This window comes from Pongo abelii, chromosome 10 (genome assembly GCF_028885655.2).
Source record: "Pongo abelii isolate AG06213 chromosome 10, NHGRI_mPonAbe1-v2.0_pri, whole genome shotgun sequence".
NCBI lineage: Eukaryota > Metazoa > Chordata > Mammalia > Primates > Hominidae > Pongo > Pongo abelii.
The window spans coordinates 118,878,582-118,904,443 of NC_071995.2; the positions used below are offsets into that span (position 1 = coordinate 118,878,582).

Genomic DNA, 25,862 nt, shown 5'->3' on the forward strand with positions numbered 1-25,862 from the left:
CCTCCCAAGTAGCTGGGACTATAGGCAGGCACCACCATGCTGGCTAATTTTTTGTATTTTTAGTAGAGATAGGGTTTCACCATGTTAGCCAGGACGATCTCTATCTCTTGACCTCGTGATTTGCTGGCCTCGGCCTCCCAAAGTGCTGGGATTACAGGCGTGAGCCACCATGCCCGGCCTATAATTTTTTTAAGCCAAAATCATATAATATGCTGCATGTATTACTTTGTAACCTGCTTTTTAGATAAGTGATCTCCACCTTTCTGCTTCAGTAATTTTTCATTATTGTAATTCCAAGTCAAATTGAAATTTCCCCAGTGGACCTCAGAAGATGTCCTTTACAGCTGGTTCACATATCAAGACCCAAACCAGAACTGTTCTATGTCTGGTGCATTATGCCTGGTCTTTTAAGTGTTATTTATTTTATTATAGTCCTTTTCCTTTTTTATGTCAATGACATGTTGAAGAAACTGGGCCAGTTTTCCTGTGGAGAGTTCTTGCTTTTTTTCTTTTTTTCTTTTTTTTTTTTGTGGGGGAGATGGAGTCTCACTCTGTCGTCCAGGCTGGAGTGCACTGGCATGATCTCGGCTCACTGCAAACTCCACCTCCCAGGTTCACGCCATTGTCCCACCTCAGCCTCCCGAGTAGCTGGGGCTACAGGTGCCCGCCTCCACACCTGGCTAATTTTGTTTTTTGTATTTTTAGTAGAGACGGGGTTTCACCGTGTTAGCCAGGATGGTCTCCATCTCCTGCTCCTGACCTTGTGATCCGCCCCCTCGGCCTCCCAAAGTGCTGGGATTACAGGCATGAGCCACTGCGGCCGGCCGAGAGTTCTTGCTTTTAAATTTACCTGGTTGTTTCCTCATAATGACGTTTAGCTCCTTCTATTCCCTGATATTTTGTATTAACTGGAGACAGTATATATATATAAGCTTGATAGATTTAGGTCAAACATTTTTGGCTAGAAGATGTGCACTTCTGATGTATTACATCAGATGACACATAGCTAGCATCCCTCTGTCACCAGTGCTGAGACCCTTGGACTGTGGTGGTGATATGAGATCCTCCTTATTCAGTTTTTTCTCCCCATTGACAAGAAAAGTAATCTATGGAGTGTTCAGGCATTGGCTTTTGAAAGATACTTATTTCAACACAGCCAGATACAGGCATACTTTCTCATCTTTTGTACTCGAGCATTTTGGTGAAAGTTTTCACAAGTAACTTTACTACATGGTTTTTGGTTCATAAACTTGCTGTTCTCATTTTGGAAAATGAACTAGTATTAATTATAGACTAATAGAAATGATACTTTATCCCTACGAATGAAATTAGGAAGGCTGCAAATATGGATGAGATCTGCCATCTGTAGAAATAACAAACTAAGAATTGTCTTTTAATGAGTACAGATTTAGGAACATGCAAAATACAATCAAGGTTACTTGAATGTAACTCAAGAAGGCGTGACTGGACTACTTTTATAACTAAAATTATGATACTAAAATTAACACAGGGGTTTTGGAGCGGCTGTCTAGCAAATGGGTCTCCTTTCTTGGAGTGGGGCACTGAGCTTGAACAGAGGCATCTGGTCTTGGGCAGTTAATCCCTGGAGAGGGCAGGACATGTGACTTTATGACCCGGTTTGGGATGTAAGATCATCCCAGAAATTCCCTTATTGGGATTTGGCTTCACATGCCAGTTTCTTTCGAGGGATGCAGGGGTCAGCTAACTATTATCTCACCATTGCCAAGGATCAGGAGTTAGCATGGCTTAACTGGGTTCTCTGCTCAGGGTCTCACAATTCTGCATTCAAGGTGTTGGCCAGGCCAGGTTCTCATCTGGAGCTCTGTGTCCTCTTCTAAGCTCATTCAGGGTGTTGGCCAAATCCCATTTCTTGTTGCTATAGGACTGAGGCCTGTGGCTCCTAGACGTTGACCCTGTTCATAGGCAGTTCACAACGCAGCTGATTGCCTCCTCAAGGCCAGCAGCAGTGCAGCCCTGCCACTTCCAGTCTCTGTTTTATGTAACCTTTAAATTTTTATTTTTTATGATTGTCTGTCTTAGCTCCACTTGCTGTGTGTTTTTCCCCCATAGCTCTTAGTATAATTGTGTTATGCACAAAGAAGATACTTAGAGTTAGGTTGTTTCTGTAATTGTTGCTCCAGAGTAAGAATAAAAGGAGAGGCTGGGCATGGTGGCTCAGGCCTCTAATCCCAGCACTTTGGGAGGCCAAGGTGGGTGGATCACTTGAAGTCAGGAGTTCAAGACCAGCCTGGCCAACATGGCAAAACCCCATCTCTACTAAAAATACAAAAATTAGCCGGGTGTGGTGGTGCGCGCCTGTAATTCCAGCTACTCGGGAGGCTGAGGCAGGAGAATTGCTGGAACCCAGGAGGTGGAAGGTGGCAGTGAGCCGAGATCACGCCACCACATTCCAGCCTAGGTAACAGAGTGAGACTCCATCTCAATAAATAAATAAATAGAGAAAAAGTATTGACTGCTTGTTGTGTACCAAGCATTATGTAAGATACCACTTTCTCTCATTTGATCCCATGTTAACCCTATGTGATACGTAGCCTTATCTTATTTCTTTGAAATGAGAAAAATGAAGCTCGGAGATGCTAAATTTATCACCTAAGGTCACCACGTATAGTGAACAAGTGGCTGAACTAGGATTCACATCAAAGGCCCCTGACTCTAAAACCCTGCTCTTAAACCCCTGCTAAACTACTTACTGTAAATGGAGCTCTGAGAAATGCCCTTGTGTCAAAATCTTTAAGAAATTTTTTTCAAAAAACCATGTTCTATACAGAGTATAAAACATAAACATACATATTAATGAAATGTTATAATAAAAGAAAAACCTATGTAACCACCACACAGGTTAAGAAATAGTGTTGCCAGCACAACTCTATTTCCCCTCCATAAGCACGACCTCTTCTTCCCCCAAGAGGAACCACAAACCTGACTTTTATAATAATCATTCCTTTCCTTTGCTTTATAGTGAGTTTTACCTGCTAAGTATATGTTCATAAATAATACCGTTTTGTTTTGCCTTTCTGGAATTTTATATAAATGGAATCATACATTGTGAATTATTTTCTGTCTTCTTTCACTTAATGTTAAGTTTTTACAATTTATGTTTATGCATGTAGCTTAGTAAATTACTTTGCTTTGGTGTATTATATTTCATTGTATGAATGTTAACAGATCTGTTTCACTGGTGATGGTTTATAGGTTTTAGCTATTAACTAATGCTGCTATAAACAGTCTTGGACATACAGTCTGGTGCACATAAGCACACATTACTATGGGATATATACCTAGGGAATTGCTGGGTACATATATCTGTGACAGCTTCTCCAATTATTTTCTAAGGATAGATTCCTAGCAGTAAAATTAATGGATCAGAAGGTGTAACCATGGAAGGTGATTTCAAGACTTCTATGAATTTACTCAGTTATCCATGGGATAGCCTTTATTCTAGTTTAATTCTTTCTGCTGCAATGTAAACCAGCTATACTTTGTTCAGTCTGTGGTGGAAACAAGCTATAGAATCAGTAAGCCATTTCCTTGTACTGGGAGCGTTAAGACTTGTTTAGACTTCTCTAAATTTTATCTGGAATTGTATTTCTTTCATCTGGTCTAAAGCCTGTTCTTTTGGGTTTAGGTAGTGATTATGGCTGATTGGCTGGAAAGCTTAGAACTATTGGTGAATCTTAGGCCAGGCACAGTGGCTCATGCGTGTAATCCCAGCACTCTGGAAGGCTGAGGTGGGAGGATCACCTGAGGTCAGGAGTTCAAGACCAGCCTGGCCAACATGGTGAAACCCCATCTCTACTAAAAATACAAAAATTAGCCGGGCGTGGTGGCATGCGCCTGTAGTCCCAGCCACTCGGGAGGCTGAGACAGAAGAATCACTTGAACCCGGAAGGTGGAGGTTGCAGTGAGCCAAGATCTTGCCACTGTGCTCCAGCCTGGGAGACAGAGCGAGACTTTGTCTCAAAAAACAAAACAAACAAACAACTATTGGTGAATCTTATTGCACAGACATATATGAAAGTTTACCAAAATCATATCTATAATGAAGGAATTAATTCAGTATGCTTTGAGGATTCACTTTCCAGAACTTAAGTTCTGTCAGTTGAGTGTTTTAATATATGTGTTTCTGTGTTATTGCTTTTACATTAGCAAGTGTGACACCTAATTTGTTTCACTTGGGTTTCATGTCCTGCTTGAATGCAGTACTACAAGTTACTCAGTGCCTAACATGTTGTCTTGCCTGTGGTAGGTGTTCAGTAATCGTATGTTGAATGAAATGGGTACAGCATTATTTGGAATTATTGCCTTTGTTGTATTTGTGCTCTTCTCTGGTATGTTAGTTTTATTAATAAATGTTCATTTTTATTTCTAAAGCACCTTCTCTCTCACCTAGAGATCTGAGGAGACAGGTTATTTGGAACTGGTTCTTTTTTGCTTGAAATAATTTTTTCTGACATTTAAATAAGCCTTGGTCTGGAGGTTTCACATATTCATTTCTGTCTTTTTAAGCTTCCCTGCTCCCAAGAATTTTCAGGCTTGTAAGACTGCGTGCAGTTCATTAATATTCTCCATCCTGGCATCCCAGATAGACATAAGAAGTTGACTGACAGTAAGGAAGCAGAGAGGAGTTTAAATAGAATAGTGCTCAGAAGTGAGAGAGAACTTTATACCTGAAAGCTTCCACAGACATTAATCAATTTCCAACACCTTGGAGAAGTAGGAAATTGATTTTTATTATGTATTTAATAGCTGAGCAAATGAGATATGCTTTTAATCTCCTAACTCTTCCTGAGATGGTGATGTTCACTTAGAAGCAACTATATTTGTTTAAAATCATAAAGACATTCTTTGTAGCCTGGTCTACATAATACATTCCTACTTTTTTAAAATATGAGTTTGTTTTAACAGACTCGTCCTTTGACCTTCCATCCTTCTCAGAAGTAGGCAACTGAGTTAATCAACTTCAGAGTCTACTGGTTTCATTTCTACAAGCCAATTCACTTGGCAGGGAGCAAACTACTCTTGCTCCCTCACTATCCTAGAGAAACAAGAAAACAGATGCCTGCTTAGAACATTAAGCAGTGTCTAATTGCCCCTGAAGGGTGACCTGGAAGTGGGTAGTTTGTCCCATGCTTTTGAAGCCCTGGGTAGACAGAGGCCAGATTCTTCATGCATTGCTCATGTCCATCCAGTGAGCCAGCAGCAGTTGGGAATGGAGTCCAAAAATAGGTGATCCCTGTCCCAATACTTATTCCTAAAGCAGTGGTTCCTAACCTGTTTTCCATCAAGACACATGTTCAAATGCTTCTGTTACCTTCAGTTTGCCCAAAGGGCTAGCCGTAAGTACACCTTTTCCCTTCCGCCTGAGAAAACATAGTGAGCATTTTGAATTTGCTCTTAGTGATATTTTTTGAAGTAAAGGATTTATTTTATTACTTTATCAGTAATAAGAAATGACTTATAACACATCTTACAGTTGGTTATGACCAAACATCCGTGCGTTCATAGTTAGAGCTTTATATGTTTGTATTTTTTTTTTCAAAATAGTATGTGGACATTGTTAGAAGTCTTTTAATAGATTTGATTTCTTTTTTAAAAAGTCTCTCATCCCACCTGCTCACATTAAATGTAGTGATTTTTTTTCATTGTTGGTTTTCTTTAAATCATTATGTTGATTTTTTTCTTTAAATCATGTTTTGATCGATTGACTGTTGTGAGCCAAGACTTTGCTGAATGCTGGAGAGGTTGCAGAAGTTGAGCGACGCTTCCTTTGAGGAGTCTATAGTTTAAGCTAGTAATAAGGCCTATTTTAGGGCGATAACTTACTGTATTGGGAAAGTCACAACCTCTTTGAAGTTCAGTTTCCTCATCTAAAGAGTAGGTTAATAATACCTGTCTAACAGGGATTATTTTGAGGATTTAATGAAATAGTTCATGTGACACCAATTGGCACTGGTGCCTGGTTCAGGGTGGGTGTTCAGTACAGTTGTTAATTCTACTTGCATCTAGAGAACCATGCAAGAGACTGTCGTTAGATTCTTAAAATATATGAAGGCTACTTTTAAAAATATGAATTAGAAGTCAAAAACAAGGCCGGGCGCAGTGAATCACGCCTGTAAACCCAGCACTCTGGGAGGCAGAGGTGGGCGGATCACTTGAGGTCAGGAGTTTGAGACCAGCCTGGCCAACACGGTGGAACCCCACCTCTACTAAAAATATAAAAATTAGCCAGGCATGGTGGCACACGCCTATAGTCCCAGCTACTCATAAGGCTAAGGCAGGAGAATTGCTTGAACCTGGGAGGCGGAGGTTGCAGTGAGCCAAGATAGTGCCACTGCACTTCAGCCTGGGCAACAGAGTGAGACTCTGTCTCCAAAAAAAAAAAGAAAAGAAAACAAGAACTGAGAGCTGGAGTTTATTAGAAAAGGCTTCATGGGCTGAGCGCGGTGCTTCATGGACCGAGCGTGGTGATTCACACCTGTAATCTCAGCACTTTGGGAGGCCAAGGTGGGCGGATGATGAGGTCAGGAGTTCGAGTCCAGCCTGACCAACATGGTGAAACCCCATCTCTACTAAAAATACAAAAATTATCCAGGCGTGGTGGCATGCGCCTGTAGTCCCAGCTACTCGGGAGGCTGAGGCAGGGGAATTGCTTGAACCCGGGTGGCGGAGGTTGCAGTGAGCCAAGATTGCACCACTGCACTCCAGCCTGGGTGACAGAGTGAGACTCCATCTCAAAAAAAAAAAAAAAAGAAAGAAAAGGCTTCATGGAGGATGTAGGATTTAAAGAGGCTCTAGAACTTAGATTATCAAACTGTAGGTATTATAACGATAAGGAATGGACAGATTCTGGCCTGGAGGAGGAGTTTGGGCTCTTCCACCCTCCCCCACTTTCAGGGAGTGTCACCAATTTTTTAGCCCCACGTACTGTATTACCTTTTCAGTGACTTCACAGAAAATAATTCTGTAACCAGTATGGTAAAACCCTATGGGGCTAATCCATATTAGCATTACTACTCTTTCCATGGCAGCCATCAGCCAATCCAGAACCTTATAGTAAAGTAAAATGTAAGAAGCATTTTCATCAACAAATACCCAATTTTACTGGTAGAATGTCCCACTGGGATGTTACCAGACTACCTAGCTGCTATATCCAAAATCTAAACTCTGTTATTCCGTATTTCTTTTTCTTTTCTTTTTTTTTCTTCTGAGGTAGAGTCTCATTCTGTCACCCACACTGGAGTTCAGTGGTGCAATTTCTGCTCACTGCAGCCTCCGCCTCCTGGGTTCAAGCCATTCTCCTGCCTCAGCCTATTGAGTAGCTAGGATCACAGGCACCACCATGCCTGGCTAATTTTTGTATTTTTAGTAGAGAATCACTGTTGGTCAGGCTGGTCTTGAACTCCTGACCTCAGGTGATCCGCCCATCTTGGCCTCCCAAAGTGCTGGGATTAACAAGCGTGAGCCACCGAGCCCAGCCTTCTTTTTCTTTTCTTTCTTTTCTTTTCTTTTCTTTTCTTTTTTTTTTTTTTTTTGAGACAAGGTCTGGCTCTATCACCCAGGCTGCGCCATCTTGACTCACTGCAACCTTCACCTCCCAGGCTCAAGCCATCCTCCTACTTCAGCCTCCTGAGTAGCTGAGACTATAGGCATACACTACCACACCTGGCTAATTTTTTTGTATTTCTTGTAGAGACAGTTTTACCATGTTGCCCAGGTTGGTCTTGAACTCCTGAGCTCAAGCCATCTGCCTGCCTCAGCCTCCCAAAGTGCTGGGATTACAGGTGTGAGCCACCACACCTGGCCCTATATTTCCATGTTGGAACATTTAATAGGAAATACTTTTTTTTTTTTTTTTGTAGACAGTCTCACTCTGTCGCTCATACTGGAGTGTAATGGCATGATCCCAGCTCATTGCAACCTCTGTCTCCCAGTTTCAAGAAATTCTTGTGCCTCAGCCTCATGAGTAGCTTGGATTACAGGCATGTGCACCACAGTTGACTAACTTTTGTATTTTTAGTAGAGGAGGGGTTTCGCCATGTTGACCAGGATGGTCTCAAACTCCTGACCTCAAGTCATCCACCTGTCTCACCCTCTCAAAGTGCTGAGATTACAGGTGTGAGCCACCGCTCCCAGTCAGCAGGAAATACTTTTAAGAAAAAATCTTGCCATGAATTTTTTCTGTAAGGAAATAGCATTATGTTTGAATTCTTGTTGAATAGTTTGTATAAAGTGGATATAACAAATAAGGTAAAACTAAGAGGGAGGAGAAAGATTTTATATCTAATTATGTAGAATTTGTGACTATTGATAATAGTTAGGGGCAAGGGCCAAAAATCAACATGATTCGTCTTCTATCAGTTTTACTCTAAAGGGAAGATTGAAAGATAAAATTCTTAATATTTAAATTTTACCGCTGAAACCTGAACTCATTATGTAATATGGGGGTTTTACAGACTGTTTTGTTCCCTGTTACAGACAACCTTAAGCCAAAAATGAGTTAATATAGACATGTTTTCCCTGCATTCAAATTTGTCTGCTATGTGCCTGGCCCACTTCCAAGTACTGGGGTTATGGCAACAAACAAAGGCCCAGACCTTTCGAAACTTACATCAAGGGCAGGGGGCGGGGGCAATAGCTCGATTAACAAAGAACTATCTGTCAGGTGTAATAAGCGCTACAGAGAAAAATTAAACAGAAGAAAGGAACGGAGGTCGGCACAGATAGGGTTAGGGTGAGCAAAGGAGGCCTCTCTGATAAGATGACATTTGAGAAGAGACCCGAGTGGAGTGCAGGAACAGGCCTCGTGAATGTCTGAGGAAAGCATGTTCCAGGCAGAGGGGAATCATATGCACAGATTTTGAAATAAGAGTCTGCTCAGCAGGTCTGAGGGCAGCAAGTAGGCCAGTATGAGTGGAACAAAGAGAATGCAGCGGAGAAAAGAGGAGATCTGAGATAAGATTGGGATGCAGGGAGGAATCCTGTTGAATCTTAGAAGTCATGGTAAGGACTTTATTATATTTTATTCTGAGTAAGAAAGCTTCTAGAGGGTTTTGAGCAGTGACATAGTCTGACTTGGGTTTATGAGAATTGCTCTGCTGCAGAGAGTAGGCTGTAGGAGGCAAGGGTAGGAGCAGGGAGACCAAGTAGGTGGCTCTGCAGTCAGTAGTCTTGGTGGGTGGCGATGCTGGCTGGGACTAGGATGGGAGAGTGGAGGCGGGAAGAAGTGGTAGCATCCTGGATATTAATTTTACTCAATAAATCTCATATAGCACCTATTATATGCCAGGCACTGTTCCAATGGCTTTATAAATATCAGCTCATCTCATACTCATAATAGTCCTCTGAGGTATATTTCAGCAGGAGAGTCCACAGAATGTGTGGATGGGTTGGATGTGGGGTGTGAGGAAAATCAAAATGATTCCTGTTTGGGGCCCAAAACTCCTAAGAATGAAGTTGCCATCTCCTGAGAAGGGAAGAGTCAAGGAGGAGCATGTTTGGGTGGAGGCCCTCAAATCAGGAGTTCAGATTTGGACATGTTGAATGTGACGCACATTAGTGTTCCAAGTGGATGTGGTAAGTAGGCAGTTGGATATAAGAACCTAAGTCAGGCCAGGCGCGGTGGCTCACGTCTGTAATCCCAGGACTTTGGGAGGCCAAGGCGGGCGGGTCACCTGAGGTCAGGAGTTTAAGACCAGCCTGGCCAACATAATGAAACCCTGTCTCTACTAAAAATACAAAAATTAGCTGCGTTTGGTGGCAGGTGCCTATAATCCCAGCTACTCAGGAGACTGAGGCAGGGAGAATCATTTGAACCTGGGAGGCGAAGGTTGCAGTGAGCCGAGATTGTGCCACTGTGCTCCAGCCTGGGCGACAGAGCGAGACTCCACCTCAAAAAAAAAAAAAAAAAAAAAAAAAGACGAAGAACCTAAGTCAGAGGAGAAGTCAGGGCTGAGGGCTGGAGATAAATTACAAACGAGATCTCAAAGTATTCAGGAAGAAGTGCCAGCCTGGTGTCTGTTTTTCTGCTAAACCAGAGGTGGACACAAGGGGTGTGTTTTCCCTTGGGTGTGGTGGTGTAGTAGCACTCTCATTGGCTTTGGGATCAGACCTGCATTTGAATCCTAGCTCCATCATTTACTAGCTAAGTGACCTTAATTATGTGACCTAATCTCACCTAGCTTCAGTTTCTTCATCGATGAAATGGGGTTAACAATACTCATCCTGTAGCATTGTTAAGATAAAATGAAGTAGCCTAGTTATGTTACCTAGAGCAGTGCTCGGACCTAGAAGATGCTAAATAATATTCATCTTCCTTTTCCTTGGATTTAGTTTGTTGAATTCAACCCAGACTAACAGAAGAAGAGCTTCTCTTCCAGGATGAAGGAAGTCTGAATTTACAGCCTATTCCCAAGTACACATATTTTGGGGCGTGCCTATTTAATGACAAGCTCCAAAAAAAAAGAATTTCAAATCCATCTGTTATCAAATGAGAATGACTTTATAAAAGAAATGACTTTAGTGAGGTTTATAAAGGGAACAGGGAAAATAGTCATGGGTTCTGAGTATTAAAAGATTGCACATGCAAAAGCAGGGTGAGGGTATAGGTAGAAACACTGAGCAGCAAATCCATGGGTCAGTCATGCGTAATTTACATCAAAGGCTAAGTAAATCTACTTGAGCCATGGAGATGACCTATAGGAGGAAATAGTGCCCTTTCCTGGGGATGGGCTATGTAAATCAAAGGGAATTATCTCAATTCTCTGGTGATCCTGGTGGAACCTTGCTAAAGGGGCACTTGTGGGCTTAAAGTTAATCCCGCTTCTATTTTCTACAGTCATAGCTTGACTTTTGCAAGAAGCCCTCACTTAAGATGTTCAGATTTTATCTCATACAGTATGCATTTGAATACCTGCCATGTGCCATGTACTTTATTAGGGAAGCAAAGATAAATAGGAGATACAATTTCTGCCCTTAAGTCTTTTCCAGTCTAAGAGAAAACAGATATGTAAACAGAGTGTCTGATAAGTTCTCTAATAATAGTATTGCAGCACTGCAAATAATGTAGTCATTTTAACCGGGGATCTTATAATGGCAATATGGAAGTTATGTCTGAACTGGGATGTTAAGGTTAAGAATTTATCAGGTGAAAATTTGAGGAAAGACATTCCAAAAGGGGGTTTATCGTGAACGAAGTCAAAGAGGCATGTTCAGGGAAGAAAAAGCCATACTGTGATTAATAGTCTTGTTTTTATGGTGGTGGGAAGAAGAAAGTGACCACCAGTTTGGAAAGCATTTTTTCCCTAACCCTTCTCCAATTCCAAACAAGAACATTTTAACTTTGTAACCTTCTTTTTAGGTCTAAGAAGTCTCCTGGTGAACCATATGACCAAAACAGGTGGTGGCGGGGTGAGGTGGGGAAGTATGAAAACACTAGAGTTTTCTTTCTTTATTAGGATTAGACATGACTGCTCTTTCCTGAGAGAATCCTGAATGTGTCCCTGTGTCACCACTTGTCTCCAGTGAAGGGCTCCTCAGGGTACACCCCAGCCCATTTCCATCCCTGTTCTAAGTTAAAGTTTGCTGAGTAGAATGTCATTCCAACTGCCCGTCTTCCCCTAGCCTTGTTTATTATGAAAAGTTTCTCAATTTCTTTTCCAAGCATTTTCATGCAATCTCGTTTTGAAAGTATAAACATTTCACATTCCAGGAAGCCCAAGATAGTCATAGTATTTCCACCATTGAAGAAACAGAAGCCTGTTCCAAGGTGGACATGTTCTTAGGAACTATGCAGTGCCTCAGTTTAGCTGGGTGGTAATTATTTTAGCTTGGCTGCATTTTCATATTCACTCTCCCCGTTTAGCTGCAAGACCTTTCAAGTCCTCTCTGTTATTACTAACTACCATTCATGGATGAAAGCAAGTGCCTAAATTCCCTACAACTCTGCCTCTATTAGGGGTGTCCTTCTCTCCATCCTCCATCAGTCCCTGTGCCAGATTTTCTTAAGCTCTGTCTTCAGGCTCTTTAAGGTCTGCTCTTACTTACATTTAATCTGTTAGACTTTTCTGTGCCAGTGACTTAAACATCAGCTCTAAAGTCAGAGTTGATCTTTCAGGTTATTAGAGCTGGCTTATAATAATGATGAAGGTGGATATAGTAACAGAAACAGCTAACACACGTACTGCCTACTGTGTACCAGACACGGTTCCAAACACTTTACATGTATTTATTTCAGTCATACAACCTTCTGAGGTAGGTACTACTTTCTCCTAAATGTAAGGGAAGAACCTGAGACAGAGAATTAAGCAGTTTGCCTGTGGTCACACAGTACAGTAACTGATAGAGAAGAAACTATGTTATTTTTAGACCTTGAGTTTTCCACAAGAACTATGTTTTATTTATCTCTGTATCCCCAGTTCAAAGCATAGTAGTGTTCCATCCATGTTGGAATTAGTGCAAAGTGCCAGGCCATCAAGTTAACATAGGGGATAGTGTCATTTTGGTTAAGAAAAAAAGACTGAATCAAAAGCTCCAATTGCGAGTACAGTGTGTAGTGTATTGGGAGTATCTGGGGCCTGTTTTATTATGAGTCCTCATAGAACATTTAAAAATAAAATTAAAAGATCTATTCTGACTTCGGAAATGTTTTTATTAACCAGCAGTAGGGATCTGACATTGAATAATAGTCTTCTTCCAGAAACAAAAGCAGTATTAACATTTGTCCTTTTTTCTTTTTCAATTAAAGCTGGTGTTGCTGGAGTTGCTGGTCTTTGATGCTGAGGGATTACGTTTCTGATAGTGACCGAAAGGATAATAACAAAACTTTTATTGTGCTCTAATTTAGACATTAGTTCAAATGAAGCAAAATTAAACATGCCCCTATCTAGTGGATGTATACCTTCTAAATGGCACGTAGTGGCTTTTATACATGCCTCCTATAAACAGTATGACCAGGAAAGCATTGACTATCAGGCATTCCCTCACAATTGTTAGGGGCATCAGACCTTCCTCATTCCAGGGGATGAGTTTTTGTCATCCCTGGAAATCATCCAATATCTGACTATTTGTTTTGGACTTAAAAAGGGGTAATGAAATGGAAAGAAACTGAAATGGGAGTCAGAAGCTAACAAGTTCTGTGATCTTGGGCAGGAACCTTCATGCAAATTGTATTTTTACGGGCCTAACTTTGTTGACCCATGCCTCAGTTGCATCACCTGCAAAATTAGGGTTTTGAACCAGATTATCTCTGAAGTTTCAACTCTCAAACTGCATGTTTTCCTTTGAGCTAAAGCCAATATTCTATTTGGAATTTTCACTTTATCATAAATAATTATAGCTATAGTATATTACATATTTAACCTGTGTTAAACATTTCATATATATTATTGCATTTTAATGCTAGCATAACTTGAAAGGTAGTTTTTTTTTAATCACCATCTTTCAGATGAGGAAACTGAGGTATAGAGTGGTTAGATAATTTTTGAAGGTCATACAGCTATGTACTTTGTTTATTCTTCCCTTAAGATAATTACTATATTTTTGCCTTATTTGTGTACTTCTCAAATCACCTGCCAGTTTATACAAATATTTATTCTGTGCTTTATATTGGCTGCTTCATAAGGGTTCATCTCATTTTCAGCTACTTAAGAATGAAGATTGTGTCTTATACTTTATGTCTCTCACAGGGACATGAAACTTTGTATATTTCCAAAATGGAAGGTCTTTTAAAAATAAAAAAAAAACAAGCAAATGACTCCTTTCCTCCCTCAATCTTTCTAAGCTTACACTTCCTGAAATTTGTTATGATTATTTTATCACTCTCCCCAGCCTCATTATTACTGAAATTCCTGATCTTTGTTTGATGTTACCAACACAATTTTTTTTCTTTCACCTTTCTCCCTAGATGTTGATGTCTTATGAATTTACCTTTTTTTTTTTAAGGGGGAGAGGTCTCACTGTGTCGCCCAGGCTGGAGTACAGTAGCTATTTGCAGGCATGATCATAGCTTGCCATAGCCTTGAACTCTTAGGCTTTATTTCTCCTGATTATTAAGATAATACAACCTCCATATTTGCAAACATCTGGATTCTGCTAGGCCTAAGTTTTGTTTTAGTTTCTTCTCCTTTAGCCTTTCACTGTCAAGTGCATTGCTGTTAAAATTACAGGTCCTTGATCTTTTTGTAGTTCATAAACATGATGATTGGGCTTTCACACTTGTTTGAGGTGTGTCTTCCTCAAACCTTACAATGTCAGCACATTACCTGTGTGATGTGGGAAAAAAAAAATTGCAGGTTCTTGTTTCCTGTGATTTGCTTTTCCATTTTTTCCCTATCTCATTTGGTTACCTATCCTTCACTCACTCTGTGACCAAAGCATTTCCTCTGGGCCTCAGTTTCCTCATCTGTGTAATGAAGGAGTTCACATAACTGATTTTCTTTTATTTAGGTAAGGTCCAGCTCTGACATCCTTGAAATCTAAGATGGTACCAGATCTGTCTTCTCTGTTTCATCCCCAGCACCTAGGATAAATCTAGCCACACAGAAAGGCTTATTAAACTTTTGTTGACATTTATTTTAAATTTGGGGTCTGTGTGTCTATTCCAGTTTCTTGGAGATTTTTTTCTTATTTTCATTCTGTAGTTACCTACTGTACATTTAAACTTTTATTTCTCAAGGACAGTTTGTTTCAGCCTTGAAAGATCCTTCATTCAGTTCAATTCAGGCATTTCTTGGCCAGGCACTGGACTAGCTACTGGGAATGCAAAAATGAATTAGACGCTGTCACTGTCCTTAAAAAGTTTCAAATGAGGTGAAGGACTCATAAGAAGATAACTCATAAAATGTAATATGTCCTCTGCTAGAGTTTGTGCCTAGGGTGCTATGAGAACGCAAAGGAGGGTCCCTCTGGAATGCCAAGGAGCACAGAAAGCTTCTGGGAAGAGATGATGCTATAGCTAAGTCTAGAAAGACAGAGTTAGTCCTGTGAAAAATAGGGAAGAAGCATGCCTAGGGAAAGAACAAGGATAAAGGGGACAGAGTTATAGGAGATAGAAGGTTGGCAGGGGACTGGCCTTGGAAGGCTTTTTGTGCCTGTTTGTAATAGGGAACTACTAAAAGATTTCAGCAAGAAAATGTCTTTTCATATTACATTTTTATGTGTGTCTTTTTATTTTAAAGAGATCTGCTAACATGGGCCCTATTTGTGGTCGTTAGGGGAACCAATGTTTTCTCTGGAAAGGTCGTCTTTTATCTTCTTTTTAAGATTATCTTACTTAGTCTTTGGCATTCTGCAGTTTCTTTATGATATATCTAGGTGTGGATTTTGTTTTATTTCTGCTGCTTTGTTTTCATTGGGCATCTTGAATTTGTGAATTGGTGTCTTTCAGTGTTAGGAGATTATCAGCCATTATCTCATCAAGTATTGCCTCGGTCCCATTCACTCTGTCCTTTCTGGAACTGCAGTTTAAATTTATGGGGACTATACTAATGTAGCACTTCTATTTTCCATCTTTATCTCTGTATTGTAGTGTAGATAATTCCTTCTGACTAGTCTTCCAATTTGGTAATTTTCTCTTCAGTTGTCACATGTGTTCTTAAACTCTGTCCATTAGGTTAAGAAGAAACTGGAAAGCTTTTTATTCCTCCAAAGTAGGTTATGCCATTTTACACTCCCTCCAACAGCGTGTGGGAATCCAGTTGTTGACATTCCCAGTATTTTGTGTTGTTGTTCCTTTTAATTGTAGCCTTCTTATGAGTATGTAGTGGTATCTCATTGTGGTTTTAATTTACATTTCCCTGGTCACTAATGATGTGGAGCACTTCTTCATGTGCCTATTGGCCATTCATTTATTTTTGTCTTTGAAGTATCTGTTCGAATGTTTTGCTCAGTTAAAAAATTACGTATCTTTTTATTGAGTTAGAGGTTTTTATATATTCTGAATACAAGGCAGATATATGTGTTATAAACATTTTCTCCCAGTCTGAGCTTTATAGATCTATTCTCTTTTTTTTTTTTTTTTTTTTTGAGATGGAGTCTCGCTCTGTCGCCCAGGCTGGAGTGCAGTGGTGTGATCTCGACTCACTGCAAGCTCCACCTCCTGGGTTCATGCCATTCTCCTGCCTCAGCCTCCCAAGTAGTTGGGACTACAGGTGCCTGCCACCACGCCCGGCTAATTTTTTTGTGTTTTTAGTAGAGACAGGGTTTCACTGTGTTAGCCAGGATGGTCTCGATCTCCTGACCTCATGATCCACCTGCCTCAGCCTCCCAAAGTGCTGGGATTACAGGCGTGAGCCACTGCGCCTGGCCTAGATCTATTTTCTTAATGATGTCTTCTAATGCTTAGAAGTCTTTAATTTTGATACTACCCATTGGGTTTTGTGACATTTTTTGTTTTTGCTTGAGACAGAGTCTTACTCTGTTGCCCAAGCTGGAATGCAGTGGCACGATCTTGGCTCACTGCAACTGTGCCTCCCAGGTTCAAGCAATTCTCATGCCTCAGCCTCCCAAGTAGCTGGGATTAACAGTTGTGTGCTACCACGCACAGCTAATTTTTATTAGAGACAGAGTTTTTCAGTGTTGCCTAGGCTAGTCTTGAACTCCTGGCCTCAAGTGATCCTCCCACCTTGGCCTCCCAAAGTGCTGGAATTACAGGCGTGAGCCACTGCACCTGGCCTGGGTTTTTAATTTTAAGTTATTATTTTGTATTTCTAGATATCTTGGATCTTTTCCAAATCTGAGAAGGTTGTACTTTACATTTTCCTCTTCCCTGGAGATTTTTTTTATTTTCCCCCGAGACAGAGTCTTGCTCTGTCGCCCAGAGCTGGAGTGCAATGGCGCGATCTCGGCTCACTGCAACCTCCACCACCCGGGTTCGAGCAATTCTCCTGCCTCAGCCTCCCAAGTAGTTGGGATTACAGGCATGCACCACCGCACCTGGCTAATTTTTGTATTTTTAGTAGAGACGGGATTTCGCCATGTTGGCCAGGCTGGTCTCAAAATCCTGACTTCGTGATCTGCCTGCCTCAGCTTCCCAAAGTGCTAGGATTACAGGCGTGAGCCACTGAGCCCAGCCCCCTGGAGATATTTTTAATCTTTCATTTCTCTAAACATAGCAGAGTTGTCTTATAATCTATATCTGATAATATCAGAATGTGAAGTTTTTATGAATCTGTTTCTACCAGTACTTCCTAATGAGTCCTTGTTTCCATGGGTACATGTTTGTTTTTAATTTTTTTTACTATAATATTGTTTTTATTAGAAAACTATTTATGGAGATTATTTGATCTTTGGATTGAAGGTACCATCCTCCAAAGAGGATTTGCGTTTTCTTCTGTTAAGTGTCTTGGGGGCACAACTAGTCTAAGATTTTAAAAAGTTAGACTTAAAAAAGAAGCTACAAAAGCAATATGGATTATCAAATACCCTTCATCTAGCTCCCCCTAATGTTAACATCTTTTGTAATCATAGTGCAGTTATCAAAACCAGGAAATTAATATTGAGACACTACTATTAACTAATCTACATACTTATTGGAATTTTGTCAGTTTTCCCACTAATGTTCTTTTTCTGCTCCAGAATCCAGTTCAGGCTTCCATGTTGCACTTAGTTGTCATGTTTCTTTTCTCTTCTCCAATCTCTGCCACTTTCTCAGTCTTTGTTGTTGTTGTTTTGAGACAGAGTCTCGCTGTGTTTCCCAGGCTGGAGTGCAGTGGCATGATCTCAGCTCACTGCAACCTTTACCTCCCCGGTTCATGTGATTCTCCTGCCTCAGCCTCCCAAGTAGCTGGGACTACAGTTGCCTGCCACCACACCCAGCTTATTTTTTTTGTATTTTTAGTAGAGACGGAGTTTCACTATGTTGGCCAGGCTGGTCTTGAACTCCTGACCTCGTGATCTGCCCACCTTGGCCTCCCAAAATGCTGGGATTACAGGCATGCCTTGTTTTTCTTTCCCCTCCCCTCTCCTCTCATCCCCTCCCCTCCCCTTCTCTCTCTCTTTCTCACTTTTTCTTTCTCCTTCCTTCCTCTCTCTCTTTCTCTCTTTCTCTTTCTCTCTTTCTTTCTCTTTTTCTTTCATTTTAATTGATGACAGTTCATTCTGAATAGTCTTTGTTTCTCTTGAACTTGATACTTTTGAAGACTATTGATCAATTATTTGGTACAAAGTCATTCATTTGGGTTTGTCTAATGTTTTGTCATAATTAGATTGAGGTTATTCAGTCTTGCCGAGAAAAGCACAAAAGTACAGTTGGGCCCTTCTCAGTACATCATATGGAGGACATGTGATGTTGACTGCTTGGTTAAGGTAGTGTTTGCCAGGCTCCCCACTATAAATGATTTTTCCCTTTGTAATTAATAAATCAGTAAATCTTATGAAGAGATACTTTGAGGACATGAAAATATCGTGTTTCTCATGAAACTTTTGCCCACAAATTTTAGCATTCATTCTCTAGTCTTGGCTGCAGCAGTTACTGTGATGCTTGCCTAATGATGATTTTCTTTTTTTTTCTTTTTGAGACAGAGTCTCGCTCTGTCACCCAGGCTGGAGTGCAGGGCACAATCTCGGCTCAGTGCAACCTCTGCCTCCTAGGTTCAAGCGATTCTCCTGCCTCAGCCTCCTGAGTAGCTGGGCACTACAGACTACAGGCACCCGCCACCACACCTGGCTAATTTTTGTATTTTTAGTAGAGGTGGGGTTTCACCATGTTGGCCAGGCTGGTCTCAAACTCCTGACCTCAAATGATCCACCCACCTTGGCCTCCCAAAGTGCTGGGATTACAGGCATGAGCTACCGCAGCCAGCCTGATTTTCATTCTTTTATTTGAGGTGGAGTTTTGCTCTTGTTGCCCAGGCTAGAGTACAATGGCGCAATCTCGGCTCACCACAACCTCTGCCTCCTGGGTTCAAGCGAAGCGATTCTCCTGCGTCAGCCTCCCAAGTAGCTGGGATTACAGGCATGTGCCACCACTCCTGGCTAATTTTGTATTTTTAGTGGAGACAGGGTTTCTCCATATTGGTCAGGCTGGTCTCAAACTCCTGACCTCAGGTGATCCACCCGCCTTGGCCTTCCAAAGTGCTGGGATTAGAGCATGAGCTACTGTGCCTTCTGTTTTCATCATTTCTTCTACATTTATTCTGTAAGGGAGAAGAGCCCTTTTCTCCGTTTGTTGATTGAATTGTTTATCAGTGTAGACTCATGAATATTTATCCTATGTGTTATAATCCATTACTGTCATTATTTGTTTATTGATTAAATGGTCCTTGCCTTAGCTATTAGGAGCTCCTTCAAATTGACTCCTGTGTCAACCATCATTTTTTCATGTGCCACCATCATTTTTTGAGCACTTCTTACTTTCCAGTACCATGAGATATTCCAGGTTCATCCTGTATTTTTCCTGCCCCAACCCTGAAACTAGCCTTTTCTCCAAGGAGCCTTCATTCGTTTATTAGAGAATGGTATTTGGAAAGCAAGATTTGAGCGCTATGTGTGTATTGCTACTAGAGTGTCATTGTATGTAGGTCCTCTCAGAGGACAGAGCTAGGGAATAAGTATATGTATGCTCATAAACACATGTATGTTTATCAGACTCCTCATTTGTGTATATAAAAAATTGTAAGGCCAGGCGCGGTGGCTCACCCCTGTAATCCCAGCACTTTAGGGGGCTGAGATGGGCAGATCACCTGAGGTCAGGAGTTTGAAACCAGCCTTACCAACATGGTGGAACCCTGTCTCTGCTAAAAATACAAAAAAATTAGCCAGGCGTGGTGGTGGGCACCTATAATCCCAAAAAAATTGTAACTTTTTTTTTTTTTTTTTTTTTGAGACAGAGTCTCGCTCTGTTGCCGAGGCTGGAGTGCAGTTTTGTGATCTCAGCTCACTGCAACCTCCACCTCCCAGGTTCAAGCGATTCTCCTGCCTCAGCCTCCCAAGTAGCTGGGACCACAGGTGTGCACCACCACCCCCAGCTAATTTTATTGCATTTTTAGTAGAGATAGAGTTTCTCCATGTTGGCCAGGGTGGTCTGGAACTCCTGAACTGAAGTCATCCGCCTGCCTCAGCCTCCCAAATTGGTGCTGAGATTACAGGCATGAGCCACCTGGCCAGGTTTTCTTTTCTGAAGAGTATTAATCTACCTTGCTGACACAGTAAGCTTGTCCAGTCTACTTCTACTCAGGTAAGTTTTTCTACCACTACGCCAGTGAGATGTCTTCATCAATGCATTATAATTGCAAAATATGGGGAAATCCCACATGCCTAATAATAAGGGAATGGTAAAGGAAATACTTGATGGAATATTACAGTCATATAAAATGAGGATTAATAATAGGCCGGGTGTGGTGGCTCACACCTAATCCCAGCACTTTAGGAGGCTGAGGCGGGCGGATCACTTGAGATCAGGAGTTTGAGACCAGCCTGGCCAACATGACAAAACTCCATCTCTACTAAAAATGCAAAAAAATTAGCCGGGCATGGTGGCACACACCTGTGGTCCCAGCTACTCAGAAGGCTGAGGCAGGAGAATCACTTGAACCCGGGAGGCGGAGGTTGCAGTGAGCCAAGATCGCACGACCGCACTCCAGTCTTGGCAGCAGAGCAAGACTTCATCTCAAATAATAATAATAATGTGGAAATGCTATTGATATCATGCTAAGTAAAAAATTATAACGGTAGGATTGAAGTAATTGTACATACACATATATGTAGAAAGATTGGGGAAAAAATAATATGCTAGCAACATTTTTAAAATACCCATATTCTGCAGTGGGATTTTGTTACATTTAAATTTTAAAATAAATGTCGTCATCCTCATTGTCACTGTCACTGCCACCCCAAAAGGTGCCCATTATCCATCATGCCCTGGCAAAAGAAAGTTTGAGAATTTCTCTCTTAAGGTAAAACTCAATTATTCAGGCAGAATATTAAAATAGTAGATCTTTCCTATGATAATTTCTAAGTTTATTAGTTCATTTGTTTTGTTTCAACAACTAAGTAAAATGGATACTCATGTGTAACTAATGCAGTTTCCTTCCCTCCATTTAAAAAGAAAGTGTGTAGTGAACAGTTCCACTTTGGCAAGTTTAAACAAGCTTAATCTAAAGGTTCTAGTTTGGGGAAATGTTCATATGTTATTAATCATGTCCACAAGCAAAGTAATGATGAAACAGCTTTGTTCAGTGGGGAGGAAGTAATCTGTCCTAGATGGTACTCTGACCAACAGGAAAAGGAACACACTGTTACTTTGTTTTGCCAACTTGAGGATTCATTAAATAATAGTAGCCCAAGCAAATTATAAAAAGAGTTTATTTCAGATAGTTTTGGGAGTGTGCGTTAAAATTTTTAGCATTCTGTAACAGAACTACAGATATTTTTCAAATGTTTTTTGCTTCGTCATGCAATCTGTATTCAGTGAAAGTAAAAGAGACTTAAGTTTTGAAGGTATTAGAAATAAGTATCTACAAACAAACAAAAAATAAGTACTAAAGATTAAAACATTTCATAATACCCAATGGTGGCAGAGTATTGAGAAACAGGCATCAGGTGTATTTGTACTGTTGATGGGGATATAAATTGATGCAACTCTTTTAGAGGACTGTTTTGCAGTACCTTGTTCAGAGTGAATGTGCGTACTCTTTTACCCAGTGATTCCACTTATGGAAAATTACCCACAAGCATAAAGATGGGTGAACAAAGATATTTTTTGGAGCAATGTTTATAATAGCAAAAAAAATTCGAACACTCTAAATGCTCATCAGTAGGGACTAGTTAAGTTATGATATAAATACTAGATAACCATTAACAAGAATAAGGTAGATCTACATAGATACATGTATATGAATAGAAAATTTCTAGAAGGACTCCCAAGAAAGATCTAATAGTGATTACCTGTGGTGGGTGGCACTAATACTGGGAGTAAGTAAAGATTTTAACTTTCATTTTAATTCTTCAGTTTTCTTTACTTTTTTTTTTTTTACTCTGAACCTTTTGTAACTTTTCTCATAGAAAAAAACCTGAGTTTAAAATGGAAAGAAAAATGCTTTAACTGAAGTCTTGCCATCTATTTTATATTCACCTATGATTTCAAATGTTTTTTGCCACAAGTAATTACTGGCAGCTTAGTTAAGCGTGGTAGCCAAAACTCATCATTTTGATGAGTAAACTATAAGACTTGTGTCTGCCATTTTCTGCTATAAGAATGAATTGAGGCCGGGCACAGTGGCTCACGCCTGTAATCCTAGCACTTTGGGAGGCCAGGGTGGGCGGATCACGAGGTCAGAAGTTTGAGACCAGCCTGACCAACATGGTGAAGCCCCGTCTCTACTAAAATACAAAAATTAGCTGGGCGTGGTAGTGCGCCTGTAATCCCAGCTACTCAGGAGGCTGAGGCAGGAGAATTGCTTGAACCTGGGAGGCAGAGGTTGCAGTTAGCCGAGGTCACGCTACTGCACTCCAGCCTGGGTGACAGAGCCAGACTCCGTCTCAAAAAAAAAAAAAAAATGAAAGAAAGAGAAAGAGTGAAAGAAAGATTTGGGCAGAGTGTCCTAGATGGATGTGGAGACCTGGCAGGAGAGTGGCTGCAGCTGGGGAGCCTGAGGCCAGGCCTCGAGCATAAGCACTGACCATGCTGGGGCAGTGAGTGAGCAGTCTGTGGCCTGGGCAGCAATGCCTCCTCCCAGCCGACCGCCTGCCCTTGATGCAGGTTAGGGCGCTACAGAGCAGAGGGGAGGCTGGGCCCTGCGCCAAGCCCTGGGTTGGATAGGAGCCCAGTGGTCCTCTCACCCACGCAGGTGGGAACGGTAACAGCAATGGATGCCTTAGAGGAAGAGAGCTTCAGGCTGTCCTCCTCCACCTCTGATGCAGAATTTGATGCTGTGGTTGTATATTTAGAGGACATTATCATGGATGACAGGTTCCCAATTATTACAGAGAAATTTCATGGACAAGTACTACTAGGATTTGTAAGTTTGTAGAGACAGGGTTTCACCATATTGTCCAGGCTGGTCTCGAACTCCTGAGCTCAAGCGATCCTCCCACCTTGGCCTCCCAGCGTGCTGGGATTACACTGCGCCTGGCCCATTTGACTCAATGTTTTGTCTTTCCACGATATCCCTCCTCTCAGGAGCACAGTGTATCCCTTCAGAGAGACTGCTGTTACCCTGGCTAACTCTCCCACTTCTTCAAAGGTTCTTCAAAGAACCTCTGAAATTCATTCCAGAGCTAAGGCTTCCTTATTTAGCATTTAACTTCCAGAAAGCATTTAGAACATAAGAGTTATATATAAACTTAAGAGGTTATTATTTAATTTATGTGCAGAAATAGCTGATATTCATTGTGTTAGTCAAGTCCAAGGTGTGAACCAGATTCTGTCTGTGAAAAAGAAGAAAATAATTTATTTTGGAAGGTGCATTAGCTCCTTACAAAGGGTAGGTTTATAACTCAGATTGATCTATTCCCTCCATCACCATCACGGGCAATTGATTGGCCCCCCTGGCTGGAAGGTGGCTGTGATGTGGTGGCCAAAGGCCAGTGCAGTACACCCTTGGAGCCTCTATCTCCCTGCCTGCAAAAGGAGGCCAGCGATTCCTGCTTCTTAAGGCTATTGTAAATTGAGATGAGAAATGGAGGTTAAAAGCTTTTGCTGTGCGTATTCCTGGGCGTAGTTGAGGAGTCAGACATTTAAAGGGAGCATTATAGCTTAGTGCTTAACAGCTTAGGCTCTAGAGTTTAACTTTCTGGTAGGAAGAGACAAATTTCTATTTCTAAGAAGATCGCTTTGAGAGGAGGTAGTCTGCAGGAGCATTTCATACCAGCTGGACTAGATTTGCAGCCCTCGGTGCATCTCTGCGGCTTCGTTGTTGAGTGATTCATGTCAAAGTGGTGATGGTATGAATAAGATCAGCTACCTGAATTACCCAGTGCTCTGCAAATCTAAGTATGTTTGAAATCTCAACAGTCAACTGAATTCAGTATATGCACTCAAACTACAGCATATGATTTCCTGATGGGCCGGCCCTACCTTCTGTTAGAAGATTTTTTTTTTTTTTTTTTTTTTTTTTGAGGCAGAGTCTTGCCCTGTGGCCCAGGCTAGAGTGCAGTGGCACAATCTCAGCTCACTGCAACCTCCCTCTCCTGGGTTTAAGTGATTCTCCTGCCTCAGCCTCCCGAGTAGCTGGGACTACAGGCACCCGCCACCACGCCCGCCTAATTTTTGTATTTTTAGTAGAGATTGGGTTTCACCATGTTGGCCAGGCTGGTGTCAAACTCCTTACCTCAGGTGATCCACCCACCTCGGTCTCCCAAAGTGCTGGGATTAGAGGCGTGAGCCACTGCAGCTGGCCTTAGAAGAAATTTTAAGAGTCACAAGTGAAATGCCTAGCATTAAAAAAAAGAAAGAAGAAAAGCCTTGCTAAATTGGACTTGTGTAAAGTTTGGTTTTAGTAGTGAGCAATAGAAATATGAAAAACTATTTCGAAATACAAGAAGATAGTATTACAGTACTAATTTGAGGGTAAGACAGCCAAAGTTGGTTTTTTATTAATTTTTTTAAATAATTTTTTCTTTTTGAGACGTAGTCGCGCTCTGTTGCCCAGGCTGGAGTGCAGTGGCATGATCTTGGCTCACTGCAACTTCTGCCTCCCAGGTTCAAGTGATTCTTCTGCCTCAACCTCCCAGTAGCTGGTACTATAGGCACGCACCACCATGCCCGGTTAATTTATTTGTTTGTTTGTTTGTTTTTTGAGACTGAGTCTCGCTCTGTAGCCCAGGCTGGAGTGCAGTGGCTCAATCTCAACTCACTGCAACCTCCACCTCCCGTGTCCCAGTTAAAGCAATTCTCCTGCCTCAGCCTCCCGAGTAGCTGGGATTACAGGCACATGCCACCATGCTCAGCTAATTTTTGTATTTTTAGTAGACACAGGGTTTCACCATGTTGGCCAAGCTGGTCTTGAACTCCTGACATCGTGATCCGCCCACCTAGGCCTCCCAAAGTGTTGGGATTACAGGTGTGAGCCACCATGCCCGGCCTAATTTTTGTATTTTTAGTAGAGATGGGGTTTCATCATGTTGGCCAGGCTGGTCTTGAACTCCTGACCTCAGGTGATCCAGCCACCTCAGGCTCCCAAAGTGCTGGGAGTACAGATGTAAACTACCCTGTCCAGCCTATTTATTTATTTTTGAGACAGGCTTTCACACTCTGTTGCCCAGGCTGTAGTGCAGTGACAGCACGATCATGACTCACTGTAGCCTCGACCTCCCCAGGCTCAGATGATCCTCCCACCTCAGCCTCCTGAGTAGCTGGGACTACAGGCACATACCACCATGCCTAGCTAATTTTTGTATTTTTTCTAGAGACTGGGTTTCACCATGTTGGTTGGGCTGGTCTCAAGCTCCTGGGCTTAAGCAGTCCACCCACCTCAGCCTCCCAAAGTGCTGGGATTACAGGCATGAGCCAGCGTACCCAACCCAGCCCAAAGTTTTTACCATCCTGTTTCTGTCACTGAGATGTTGGGCAAGTTCCTTCACTTTCCTGAGCCGATTTCCTTAATTGGGGGTAACAATCAAGATAATGCATTGAAAGCATTTAGCACAGTTCTTGACACATAGTATGTACTCAGTAAATATTACTAATGTGATTCTTAGGCAAAAGTGAATGACTAATGTGTTTTTAAGTGATTGAGAAGTCTAAAACAGCCTAGTGGGTATCTGAAATTAAATTTAGAATACGAAGGAGAAATAATATAGGGGAAATATTCCCAGGAATGTTTATTGCCAGAATTGTTCACAGGTTTCCGGGTGTGCAGGGTGGGGTGAGGGAGTTGGCGGCCTAA

The 25,862-nt window shown here is 41.5% G+C and overlaps 1 protein-coding gene and 1 non-coding gene across 4 annotated transcripts in view; both read left to right on the top strand.

Moving 5' to 3' along the window:
- BICDL1 (BICD family like cargo adaptor 1) overlaps positions 1-25,862 on the top strand; it is a 103,618-nt gene that overhangs the window by 43,983 nt on the left and 33,773 nt on the right. The window lies entirely within an intron of this gene.
- On the top strand, positions 14,212-14,310 carry LOC112136011 (small nucleolar RNA U13). The gene has a single exon (XR_002917222.1). It is a non-coding gene; the product is annotated as a small nucleolar RNA U13 (small nucleolar RNA).